Here is a 10,072-nt window from a genome sequence, read left to right as displayed (position 1 = left end):
AAATTATTCTGATTAATTCACTGTATCATTTGAGAAGACGGCCTGCAATGCACTTGAGTTGCATAATCACTAAATCATCCTGTTAGTGGGGAGATTGATTGGGCACAAGTGATGAGGGGATTTAACCTCATGACTGTCCAACCTGGTGAAAATCAAGAAAGAAAAGCACAGAAAGGAACCAAAATGCCCCACTCATCAAGAGAACAATGCCTTCATCATTATGTTGGGGGCTGGACCAAGAAACCTCAGACTGGCTCTGTATCAGTGGAGCCATGTCCTCCATGGCAACCTTTTGTGTGGCCCACCATGATGAACATCAGAGACTGTGGCACAGCAGTGCAGAACTCTACACTAGCTGTTGTGCACAACAGCCTGATCGACGTGAACATCCAAGTGTGATGGCCTTGGTCAGAGTGACTAGTGGACAGAGCTCCAGTTTAAAAGCAAGTGGACAACACTGTGCTCCATTCGTCCTAGGTCCTCTGTGGCTGCCCTTCCTGCATACTCACACTGACAACATTTCCAGCAGCACAATGCATGTCTTCATGTATTAACGTCTTTCTATGTGAGGTGAGAATGTACCGGTTATGCCAAGAACGCCTTACCAGCCAGAGTTGAGTTGAGTGTTCACCCCATTGAACAACTGTAGGATCCACTGGGACAAAGGGAGGCATCTACTGTAGGGTTCAGAGGCCAGTGAACAGGCATCTGCTTGTCCAGGTTCTACAAGAGGAATGGCACACTATGCCACAACACAGTTTCTACATTCTGGGGCAAAACCTGCAATTTAAATGTAGAGCTTGTACTGCTTCCAAAATGGTCACACAGTCTGCTAATGCATTCCTAGTACACACACTACAGATCAGGCCTTTTGATGACAAATATTAGCCAGCATCATAAACTCGCCTATGTCCTGTCTGTAAAATACAAAGTAATTACACCTGTTCCAGAAAACGATTTGGTCATTTCCAAATTTCCAAAATTGCCCATGATCACATTCATGGGCTAGACATACCTAAAAAGGTACATACTGTAAATAGAAAATGTATCAAGAAACATTTACTTCATAAATAAATACCAATAAAGTGTAAAAAGTAATTGCATGGCATTAAAATAAAAAATATTTAAAAGAACTGTGAAATAATAATGGGCTATGTTTGAACCATTACCAAAAGTCTGATTTTTAGTCCTGTGAGAATTAAAGTGTAATGTGTAGACCTCCTGGGAGGCAGGTGGTTATGGAAATGTGTTTCTGCCTAGTTGATGAGCTAAGACACTTGCCTTTGCAGCCAGGAACCAGGGTTCGAGTCTTTGCCACAACCTGCTTACCTCCTGAGCTGTTCAATACCTTACACCGATTCATGGGTAACTGACATGTCACCTGTCCAATCTGTGTTACAGCTACAAACAAGGCAAAACAATCAGTATCAGACATGAAGACAACTCACTTTGCTTTGTAATTTACACACTTTCTGATTTTGCTCAGTAGACAGTGAGACATACAAGTAGAGTTGGTGGAGCTACCCTAGAAGAATGTGTTAGATTTCTTAAGCCTGCACTGAAGAATCTTACCAGTTTGTACAAGTATGCAGAGAAAAATCCATCATTTATATACTGTACATATTTTGTTGTAAATGGATTGGGAGTATTAGGTGGTAGAATGGTAGAATTTTAAATGTGGGCTACCCAGTTGATTATTTCTGCCTAGATGTGCAGATAGAAGAAGTGTGCATCTCAATGAAAAGTAGTTACTTGCAGGCTCAAAGGAGAATTGGTACCATGACGTTTCTCTGTCAAGACAGTGGAATCTCCTTGACTACCATATGAGGAAGGCTCTCCCTATCCCAAATCCATAACTCCTAAGGCAAAATAATTGCTTGGTATTTAGAGTCTGCCATGAGCTGCTGTGTATTTAGTGGTTAAAGTGCTGGATTGTAAAATATTCGGTTTGGAGTTGGTGGGATGGGGTGGAGTGTTTTCAGTGGTGAACTGTACTGTGGACTGTATTTGACATGAGTTGTTCAGTGGCTAGAATACTCAATTAAAGACTTGAAAGCTGTCGTTTTCAGTTACTAAGTCAATGCCAGGCCACAGTTCTGAACAGCAGTGTAAAAGCTAGAAGATTGTTCACTGTTAGGCTTCAGTTTTGAACACAGAGGGCTAGAGCTGATTAGAGGCTGACACAGAGGTACTGTATATCCTGTTCTTGTGTGAGGTCACACAAAATACTTAACATTTTAGTGAAAGTGATAGATTGTGATCTACATGTAGGTGCGAGAAGTGGAACTGCTCAGTTCTGAACGTAGGTGGAGATGAAGTCAAGATCAGTTTAGGACAGTCACAAAGTGGGGCACGAGGGAATGAGGTAAAAGAAGAACAGATTTCTTTGAGTACCTCAGGCGTAATTAATGAATCGATGAGTCAATATTCTCTCAGGTGGGACAAACACTGCAGTGGTCTCTTTCCACTTCCTCTTCTACACTTCAACTGAAATTGAAAGTGAGTCAGGGTGTTCGGGGGACTAATGTGTTTCTCATTAATTTTAAATACCACTCAGCAACTTTTCTAAAGTTCAGGCTTTCAGGAGTGTAGATGTCGTCGCTACAGAACTTAAAACCTTTCACGTTTGTGAGGCCTTTACTTTTTTTGCCAAAAAGTGGTCAGAAAACTGCCAATAACTGGCCTTGACAACAATTTGCCAGAGCCCTGCCTTACAATCATTAGTTTGAAGTCAATTTTCATTGCATCAGGATGTTCACATGCTTAAAGTACAAAAAAGTGAAAGTTTAAATGATCATTTGACTGAAAATAACAGCGCACTATTATCCTCCCAGTACCTAATTCACAAAGTAATAGAGATCTGTCTGTGCAATCCCACTTCCTTTTATTGGACAGTTTCAGCTTGCCAAAAGTGACCTTTGCTCTAATAATTCCTAAAACCTGTAAACAGTTTCAAGTAAAAAAGCACTGTACAGTAAACTTGGGCCAGATTTGTTTTTATGCACTCTAACCATTAATTAAAACAGAAAAGAAAATATTGGGTGTTTGTTTTCTTTTTTCATCTTTGCTTATACAGTATGAGGTTTTCATATCCTTGTTTTGTTTTATGGAGATTTATAGATTTACTTTCATTGGAAACTACAAAGCTAATGTCTGATAACGTTGTGAAGTAAGTGACCTCACAAATCCCAACTGTAACCTATATTTTGGAATGTAGGTTAGGTAACAAATAAAGATTAACACTGAAAGGAACCCTTGCTGGGGTGGCCTGAGGTGCTGCCTGCATAGATTTTGTATGTCCACCCCATGTTCATGTGGGCTTCCTCCCCCATTCCAAAGACATGCTGGTTAATTGGCTACTGGGAAAAACTGAAGTGTGCCCTGATATGGACTGGTGTCCCATCCATGGTGTATCCTGCCTTGTGCCTGTTGCTTACTTGGATAAGGCTCCAGTGCCCCTGAACCTCATGATTATTACTGGATAAAGCAGACAGATAATGGATGAATGAAAACGTTTACTGTGCATGCTAGTAAATTAAAGTTAACCTTATAAAACATCTGTAAGTGATCTGTGCATTCCTTGTTTTCTGAAGAGTGTCTACAGACGACTCTGTAGATACAGTGGTATTGAAAACGTTCACTTCAGGCTCAGATGACATGGAAGAGGACAAAATAAGGTTGTGGTAGGACCCAGAGCACCCACATGTTCCTCAGATTGTGTGTATAGATATCAAAGATGTATGTGAAACAAATCTTAACTGCTTTTCATGCAGTCTCTCATGTGCTACCTATTGGAGGTAAGAGAAGGGTATGTCCTTTGTACTCTTTTGGCAATGCCTTTGGTTGCATTGCTTTTATTTCCAAATGTGGTAAGAGAAGGATACACTTGTTTGACCATGCAATGAAAGCAAAATATCTTCAAGCTAAAAACTGCCGCCACCTACATTAATTGTATCTTGCTTCCAAGTTGCAAGAAAGAATGAATCTAAATATGCTACAAGAATATGGAGGATGCCAGAATACTTGGAGAAAATCCATTTTTTCCAATAAGGATAATATGTAAACTCCATACAGGGACGGCAAAGGAGACAGGACCTCAATGTTGTAAGTGACAGTGCTATCCCCTGCTGTACTGTGCAAGTCAAGTCAGAAAGTGTACAATAAATATGTCGGAATCCATGGTTTCAATGACCTCATATAAATGATATAAAAAAGCTTTTTGAAAAGCTCTTTGTAGCTCAGAAGCCTTTTGATTTTCTACTTCTGTGAGTCAGTCTAACCCTGACTCAGACTGCCATTGCTGGTGATAGGGGGCTGTAATACAGCAGTGCATTTACACACTATTGCTTGCCATTGAAACTAGGAACAGAGTTTTTATTTGTTCTACATTCCTCCTTAACAGAATGGTTACTTTCAGGAAGAGCTTACAATGATTTAGATTATTTACATTCGATGGCAATTTTTATTCCATGTGTTGCCCCTTAATTACACTGTAATTGCAGGACAGCTTTGTGAAGCTGTCTCGTCTGATTAGAAACAGTTTTACGACTGATCTGCTTGACCTTTCTTTCAAAACTTTTAAATTCCAGATTAGTTATGGCTGTGCAGAGTAAGTGCCTAACAAACGGAGGTGTTCCCAATTAAAGGTGCTTGCAGATGTTAACTTCTTCATTTGGACTAATTACACATATACAGTACGTTAAGTGCTAAAAACCAACTGTAACTTGATGGATAACCCTAAAAGTTTTACCTGCAATAGTAAGGATGGAACAACACAAAATGAAAAAGATAATTGTAAGTGTTTGTCTACATTTGACTTTGCATTTGGTAAATAATTATTTGTTGAATGCTGTATATAGCAATTGTGCAATGTTTCATACAGTATAACAATGTGCAGCTGTCATAAAAAATGTGTTAACTGGCAATTCTCAGCTGTGCTCTACAGTACAACCCTCAATGTAACAAACACCTTTGTGTATACTGTAACTTCTCAATGAAACTATGCGTCTGCTATTGGGAGACTAAGTCAACCGTGTAAAGTTCCTCAAAGCCACTTAAACTCGCAGTTAAATGTGAAGAGACCAACAAGACAAGGCTGTAAGATAATTCAGTAAGGTGATATTAAGAAAACTACAGTACTGCTCTCAATAAAGCTCTGGGTATGAGCAATAACAAGGTCTCTGTCTGTTTTATAACCAGTAACAGCACAGAAAGCATGGTTCGAAGCAGTGGGATGACATCCCAGTGTAACTGCGTGTGACGCTGGACAAACTGTCTTGTAATGGCTTCACTCACTGCCTCCCATGTGACACACTGTTGCCGGGAATGCTCCTGAAACAGCAATTCTCCTTCACTCTCTGTGAGAGGAGCTCTCTCACCGAAGACGGTCTTCAGGCCTGCACACCTGGTCTCCATTATCTCCCTATTTCACAGGCCTGCACCCCCTAACAGGCCGGCCTGGGAATCAGAGCCGTGCTTTCATCTTGCCATCATTAGAGCAGCCTGCTCAGGGTCAGGCCCCAGTCCGACAGGCATTCCAGCAGCAACAGACAACAACTGATTTTAGTTAAGGAAAAGGGAGGAAAAAAAAAAAGAAATGAAGAAAACTGGAGTCGGAGTAATATTAATAAGACAAAAGGTCTCAGAACAATTATTGTATTAATAATTCTTCTCTGAACTGGCAGTTTTCCCAAAGCTATGTGAAATATGAAGCCTTGTCTGAAAGGCTCATGTTGAGGACCCCCTCGGCTCCCTGAAACACTGGCACTTATCCTCTATTTTACCTTCCCTGGCTCTACCTTAATTGTGCCCACTGCTTTAAAGCAAGGTCAAGCATTGTGAAATCACATGGATTCTATTCCAAACAACAAGGATTCAAAGCTACAATTACAGCACTGCATTAATGACAAATCTAGTTGAATTTTACCTCAGCTTATTGAATTTTAAGCACTACAGATACAACATGTTCCATAAATGAAGAGACATAACATCATGCCAGTCATTAGGACTTCTGCAGAGTGAACCATTTACAAGAGCACCAGCAGGAACACTGGGACTAGTCCAGTGGAAGAGGGAACATTTTTTTGACTGTCTGAGACAATGTTGAGCAGCACATTATCTATTTTCCAGAACTGCAGCACACAGAACAGATCAGTAAGGAACTCATTGCGTGAAAAACAGATCTACATCGGAAGCTGGGTTTTATGATGTTTAAGAGAAATATTGACCTGATGTTTGTTTTTTTTTTCATCTGCTCAAAAGGGGTTAATCAAACTTTGGAATATTCTTGATGAAATCCATCAGGGATCCAGCAGAAGGGGTCAGTTTAAAGCTCTGCCTTTTTTAAGGTCTTGCAAGAACACCAATTTTTCTTAACGTTTTGGATTTTAGAAATGTAGTTCAACTCTAGTTTCTGCCCGAATATCAGATGTAATCTGGGGGGGACAGTGGGTGGAGAGGAGGGGAGGTAACAAGGGAAAGCAACATTCCCGGCACATATTATCCTAATTATGTGGGGGGAACACTGATCACTCTGTTTTTCGCTGCCTGCCGTCACAGGCTAATATTTTTGCCTGCCAGGGCCGATTTCGGCTCAGTTTTGGTCAAAGTCCTTCTGATGGACTTCATTTCCCATTAACGAGAAACAGAAGGTGCTGTGAAAACTGTGACACCTGATCCTTCGTCCGCCCGCTGAACAAGAGTGAGAGGGGGGAGAAATGCGCTGCCGAGCGCGAGCGCCTGCCAAGACACACTCCCCACCTCCCCACCTTCCCTGGGGGGGCCGCGGGGGGGTGGTGGTCCGCAGAGGGCACTGGAAAGGGAAGAGGGGGTTAGCAGGGCAGGAATGTACTCGGTTTCCATGGGGGAGCTCGGGCCTTTGAAAGGGGTTTAAACACACGGCGTCTCTGCTTATGGAATCGGGGGAATAAGAGAGGTTTGGAGCTGGCTGATGATATTGGCTCCTTGTCCCCCATTACTGAAGCAGGCTTTGGCATTCAAAGCTAATTCTTGATCATATACAGTATACAGTATACTGTGAAATTTGGAGCACCTTGTGATAGTCTATATTAAGTTTCATTGGCCCTGAGTGTACCGATAGACAATGGGGAGAATACATTTCAGTCTGCTCTTCTGCTGTGTAAGGTCTAGCTCAGAACCAAGATCAGCAAGGGGTGGTGCGGTGGCTCTGTGGCTAAGGATCTGCACCTGTGGCTAGAATGTTGTCGGTTCGTAACCCGTAGCCGGCAGAGGAATCCTACTCCGTTCCGCCCCTGAGCAAGGCCCTTAACCCCAACTGCTCCAGGGGCACCGTATAAATGGCTGACCCTGTGCTCTGACCCCAAGCTTCTCTACCTGTCTGTGTGCCTCATGGAGAGCAAGCTGGGGTATGCGAAAAGACAAATTCCTAATACAAGAAATTGTGTATGGCCTATAAAGTGATCTGATCAAAAGTCGTATCAGTCTTTACATTGCACATTTGGGCTCTTGGAGGTGATAGACCCTTTGAATGAGTTCATTCTGGTGTTGAATTTAAGACAAAACATTTTTTTTTTCTTTTGCATCCCTTTTGCCCAGATCCGTAACCATGCCCTTGTATTTTCTTGTCAGGGGTGATGGAATGAATCTGACCTGTCCTTACAGCTCAAACACAGTTCGATCCTGATTGATAGAGGAGGAAAAGAGTGATAACAAATGGGGCTAGAGGGATGGAGAGTAGTGAAAAAAGCAGGTATATAGAACATGAAACTCAGACTACATTGTATAAGTTACATATGAACCGTTTACTTCTGCCCATTTTCCACACCTAAAAAAGGTCAATACAAATTTAAACTGTGGTTTGTACAATTATGACGATTTCTAAATTGACAGTAATGCAAATTTTGCACTGACGTTCCCTTCAGCTTTATTGAGAATGGTGTTTGCCATTATGAACTAAATGATCATGTAAAATATGTTTTCATCTAGGTTTGGGTTACTGCATCATTCATTGTGGTAATAAACATTTCAACTACTGTTCATGGTAATGGCTCACTGTTTAGGAGAGTAGGATTAGCATTCTGTTGATCCAAAGCATGCTGGGGTGACTATCCTTTTGCAAAATGCAACATATTGTGCAATCAAAAAGGCAAACTATGTTGCAGTTTAACCTCCAGCGTGTGTTCATCATCTTTGTGTGGTAGCAGCTGGCAGTGCTGGTGCCAACTTTGAACAGAAACGAAATTAAACGTTTTTTTGGTAGTCTTCTCTTTCCCCTAAATTAATTTCCCCCTGAATCAGCTACACCAAGAATGACTTATTCTTGAATGACCAACTTCTGCAGTATTACTAGAGTAAATCAGTCTGTATTTCTGGCTCTGCACTCCAGCAGTCTGTTGATAAGAGAGGCTAACTTTTATTTGGATGTGAAAGTGAGCACAGTAAGAAAAAACACAAATATGTTAATGGCACGAACACTGGGAAAGTCCAAAATAAAATCAATGAATTACTGAGCTGGATCAACCTATAGTAAGTCACACAGGAAGATGAAGATTATGCTGTGCTTGAATTTCCTAGCTGGTGCACTGAAGTGCCCTCGTCAGTGACCGTGGCCTATCTGATTGAGTGAGGACGTGTGTGTGAGGGCTGATAATTAGATGTGGTCCTGTATCCTAAAGTCAGGTCTTTACCTTGAGGCCAGGAAAGCTCAAAAGAAGAATCCCTTTACTGAAGGCCACAGTATACTGAGGCGATAACCCAATTTCACACTCTGTGACTTGGAGGAACTGGCAGAATGCATGCCCTGAGAGTAGGTGCCATCTGGTATAGAGTTAAAAGGAAGCTGCCTGGCTTTTCACACTGATCCTATTAGGGCTCTCTTAATTCCTTCGGGATGTAACGTTGTGTGTTAATTGGCTCAGCATGGCCAATGAATCTGGCTCTGTTGCTACCAGGAAGGGTGGATCGCCCCTTTGGGTCAAGGAAAGGAGGTTTTTTTTGTTTCATGTCATGTATAAACACTGCGCTGTACCCAATGACCTCCTCAAACCACTCTTTTTACAAGGAAAGCTGCTGATCTAGTTTATTCACTCCACTGGCAAAATCTACTGGGAGAAGGAGGGAGAAAATCAAACTGACAATTTTTTTTTAAATTAGTTGAAAGGTGTGTTTCTAAACAGAGGGTGACATTATTTTTTCTGATCCTGCTGTGCATATATTCATTCATTTCTTTACGGAATATCATTTTACACAGCTAGGGTAACATCTACTGCTTTAATCAGTTCCATAAAGATTCTGCATACAAAGGTCAAGCAATTGCTTGAAAGCAAACACAGATGCATTTCACTATATCTTAAAAGTTTTACACATACTCCTCAATTCTACACCTTCAAAATTCTTCTTCCTCTGAAGACAATTTGCAGCAAATGTGCCGAGCATTTTAGGAAAATGTCTTAATAAGGAACTTTAAAAAATAGTGAATGGCAGCCACGTTTGACTTACAGATGTCAAGTTAAAAACTAATAAAATTGCAGAACTATTTAAATGGATTTATTGTGCCCTAGACTACATGTAATTTCCTTCTAAGTGGTCTTAGAAGATGGGCAAAGGTTTCCATATGTATATCATATCAATACAGCAAAAATAATTAAACCACATTCTGTAGAAGGACGGAAGATCACCCACAAAATGTCACCATGCAACAATGAATATGAGCTTGCCCCTTTGTGAAAACAAATTCTCCATAGGCTTGTATAGTACATTTTTCTTTTCAGTACATAAGGTTCTGATCTCTGCTGGGGAGATCTGACGTAAATCCTAACCCCTGCCATGATTTTGTGCAAAAATCACAAAAGAGAATATATGGAGCATTAAAGTCAAATACACACTGCATGACTAAAGGGAAGCTACAATACAAAACCTGTTGATGGATATTCCTCATATATGGAGGAAAAACAACACTACCACTCAATACTAACAGCAATAAACACAAATAAGCTGCAAGATCCAAGTACTAAGATCAAAGTTACTGCCACGTTTTGAGACCCCAGGTGAAATATAGGTGGCAGCTCAAACAGTGACCATTCAGACAGTCTAA

The sequence above is a fragment of the Lepisosteus oculatus genome, chromosome 20, assembly GCF_040954835.1.
Source record: "Lepisosteus oculatus isolate fLepOcu1 chromosome 20, fLepOcu1.hap2, whole genome shotgun sequence".
Taxonomy (NCBI): domain Eukaryota; kingdom Metazoa; phylum Chordata; class Actinopteri; order Semionotiformes; family Lepisosteidae; genus Lepisosteus; species Lepisosteus oculatus.
The sequence above is the reverse complement of the archived record's forward strand: the minus strand, read 5'-3'. Positions refer to the sequence as shown.